Source organism: Oreochromis aureus, linkage group 3 (assembly GCF_013358895.1).
Source record: "Oreochromis aureus strain Israel breed Guangdong linkage group 3, ZZ_aureus, whole genome shotgun sequence".
NCBI classification, from domain to species: Eukaryota; Metazoa; Chordata; class Actinopteri; order Cichliformes; family Cichlidae; genus Oreochromis; species Oreochromis aureus.
Window position 1 is genome coordinate 10,083,982 of NC_052944.1, and position 3,891 is coordinate 10,087,872.

Sequence of the window (3,891 nt, forward strand, 5' to 3'; positions counted from 1 at the left end):
ATGTCCCATATTGGTGCAGTTCTATTCCCCCAAACTTTATTATAATCTGTCAGACATTTGAATTTACTTTAGTCAGCAACTGTCTCAGCTTTTTTCATTTTCATCTTGTAACAGACAACAGACTCTTCTACACTGGCCCCAATATGCAGTGCATGTACCTGGTAGTCATGTCAGAGGAGGGGAAGAAGTCCGTTTTGATGGAATGCAACACTGGTACCGGGAACCAGAATGTTGTCAGAGGTACCAGAAACAGGGTTGTTGCTGGCTATTACTGGCCAACATTGAACCAGACATCAGTGAATGGGCATGGCTGTATTTGAGTTAACAAGAGAAATCAGAACCTCTTCATAATTCTTTCTAAAACATTTGTAAGCTATATAGTTCTTCATAATGGGTTTACTTGCACACTGACATTTCAACATTAGTTTTTGTCTTTTTTTTATTGTTATCAATTTACACCAACTGGTTTTTCAGTATCTTAAAAATATTGTTTGGAATACATCTTTCAGGTCAGATGTCATCATGTCTGCCAAATGAATGATCCAATCAAGACCGTTGCACCAGCATTACATCCCATCAAGATACATCTTAAAGCCTGTTCACCCATTTAATTTTCATGCTAATAAGCTTGTGTGCTACAGGGTAGCTTTAAATTTTAAGTTGATAAGTTCTGTGACCTGCAGGTAAGAGAACTTTTTCTTTAAGTGCTGGGCATGGATTTAATTGGACCACTCCCGGAAACATGTCTAGGGAACCGATATGTCCTGACCATGGCCGATCTGTATACTAAGTGGGTGACTGCAGGACAGACTGCAGCTGAGGTCTCTGCAATCACGACCTCTACACATTTGGCATGGTCAGGAAAATCATCACTGACCAAGGAAAGTTTTTGAATGTTTGAAAGTTTGTGAACCAGGTAAAATTTGTGAAAGTGTTATTCGTACCTTGACATATGATATGATGTATTTAGGCCAAGTCTGCTCATGTCACTGCAGCTCAACAGCATTTTCAGCAAGCTGAATATTAAACATGCTGTCTCCAGTGCGTACCACCCCTAGACCAACGGGCAGTTTAGCATTTGGATATCTAACCTTCAGTAACTCAAGTGAAATCAGTCATGCTTATTTATCTATTCTACAATACAAATCAAATGATGAGAGGACCAACCAGAACATTAAGCGTGCTCTCAGAAAGTACATCAACCAGAACCACGATGACTGGGATGCTCATCTTGCTGCTGTGCTGTATGGCATCAACACTGCAAAGGAGCTATTCCTCTTTTGACATTTTGTATTACTTTTAAGATGCTTTACAGTGTAGGTCTTAGGAATGAGTTTTTAAACTTTAGTTAATAAAAACGTTATTGACAAGTGCAAGAGAAAATTCATTAATGGAGAGATTTTGTGTGATCAGCACTACACCCACCACAGTCCCTATTTCCTGCTCTTCCACCGACGTCCACGTCTTCCTGCTGTGACAAACACCTGTCCCATGGACGATGACTTTGCGGTTGCAAACCCAGAAGAGGACATTAACATATTAAAATGTTATAATGAAATGTTAAAGGTTTCGTTTACAGTATGCTCTCTGCATCTGCACCGAATCTCCACTATCTTTCACAGTGGTAAGATTTTTCAGAAAGTACCACCAAAATACCTGTGCCAGTCTACAGTCTTGATAAACATTATATTATATTTGTCTCAAGGGGGAAATGCCAGCAATTTGCTTGTGGTGGTGTATTTAGCTGATGGAGAGATTCTGCACTGAGGGGTATGGCTGGTACTATAGACAAACTGGCACCATCATAATTGCATTTTTCAAAGTTGGTATTATTTGCAGTTTTGGCCCAGGCAAGACATCAGGTCAAGCAAATGTTTGTGAAAGGCATGGACAGAGATTCGCCTTCTGCACAGAAGAAGCATTCCTTCTCCTCCAGGGAACTCTCCAGCCTGTCTTCAGTGTACCAAAGGCAACCTCCTCCAAGCCTTCACCAAGTCTAATCAGACAGGTGAGAGGGGACAACAAAGAGATAACCATTTGTAGAAAATAACCACAGAATGTTAATGTTGAGATTATTCATCACAATGCAGGTTTACATACATGGTGGCAATCTTCATTTCCATGTAATGTGATAATCATGTTTTCCATTAAAGGCTGAGGCTGACAGGTGCCTTATACTGAAGGTAATCTCTTTATTTTCCTTTTTCTTTAAATTTCTGATGTAACTGGATTAGTAATTATAATCACAGGCAGCTCCATCAGGGAGGAAAGAGGCATTATTCAGTAGTGGAATGAAGTAATAGTTATGAAAACACTACTCAATGTAATGTATTTTCAGTCCTCATGTTTCTGAAACTTTGTGGACAAATTTTTATTATAATTTTATTTTCATTATTGTCACCTGACCTATATTTTACAGTTACCAGCATGTGTCCTCATCGACGTAGTGGAAGAAGTTGTCCTTCAAGAAGGGGATACAGCCATCTTCAAATTGTCTCTGGTGTGCTCCGTGTTCAGAGACCTTGTGTCTACTGAATATTTCAGAAGACGAGCACACTTCAAGTGGCTTCACATTAAGGGCTTCAGTAAATTATGAAATTATATGTACAGTTATTGTTGCTGTTGTCACATGTTTTTCACTGGTAGCATGTAAATGTTTTTGTTGCTGTTGTTTTTTTACTTCTGCTTTCCACAGGTGTTTGCACATGGGGCAAGTTCTCAGAAAAGTACAGAGAACAGTACTTTAACATGTAAACTATTGAGATCTGCTGTCAATGTGGAGATCAATACACACACTGCCCTGGAGGTATGCAACACTGTATAATTGTAGTCATAACAGACAATGAAAATCTTGATGCGATGATGCATGACATGATGAAAACCATACCGCTTTGAGCCCATTCTTCTCTCTGTTTGATTTTTTTTATTTTATTACAGGACATGTTGGCACAGAGGAGAACTAAAAGAGGAGAACTAAGGGCATTTTACTCGGAGGAGATGCACCCAGGCTACTGCAGCCACTTTTGCAGCCAAATAAGATAAGATAAGATAAGATAACCTTTATTAGTCCCACACGTGGGAAATTTGTTTTGTCACAGCAGGAAGTGGACAGTGCAAAAGTTATGAAGCAAAAATTAGAATAAAATAAAATAAGAATAAATACAGTACACAACTGTACAGAATAGAATAAAATAAAATACTATATACAGTAGAATAAAATAGAATAAAATATACAATGAGATAAAAATAGAGTACAAATGCTATATACAATTGAGTAAAAATACAACGATGCCAGAAAAGATTATTGCACATTAGTGTTATTGCACATTTGTGGATGTGTGTGTTTGATCAGTTAAAGTCTTTATTGTGGAGTCTGACAGCAGTGGGGAGGAAAGACCTGCGAAATCTCTCCGTCCCACACCGTGGGTGCCGCAGTCTCCCACTGAAGGAGCTGCTCAGTGCTGTCACAGTCTCATGCATGGGGTGGGAGATGTTGTCCAACAGGGATGACAGCTTAGCCACCATTCTCCTGTCACTCACCACCTCCACTGGGTCCAGAGGGCATCCTAGAACAGAGCTGGCCCTTCGGATCAGCCTGTTCAGTCTCTTCCTGTCCCCGGCGGAGATGTTGCCGCCCCAGCAGACCACACCATAAAAGATGGCTGAGGCCACCACAGAGTCATAGAAGGTCTTCAGGAGTGGGCCCTCCACTCCAAACGACCTGAGTCTCCGCAGCAGGTACAGCCTGCTCTGCCCTTTCCTGTAGAGGGCGTCTGAATTATGAGTCCAGTCCAGTTTGTTGTTCAGATGAACACCAAGGTACCTGTAGCTGTCCACAGCCTCAATGTCCATACCTTGGATGCTCAGTGGTTGCAGTGGAGGATGTTTGTG

General features: G+C 40.7%; 1 long non-coding RNA gene across 1 annotated transcript; it reads left to right on the forward strand.

Annotated features, from left to right (window-relative positions):
* Positions 1-1,841: 1,841 nt before the first annotated feature.
* LOC120438223 lies at positions 1,842-2,481 on the forward strand. Its single transcript, XR_005611735.1, has 3 exons — positions 1,842-2,008; positions 2,154-2,183; positions 2,420-2,481. It is a non-coding gene; the product is annotated as an uncharacterized LOC120438223 (long non-coding RNA).
* The last annotated feature ends 1,410 nt before the right edge of the window (positions 2,482-3,891 follow it).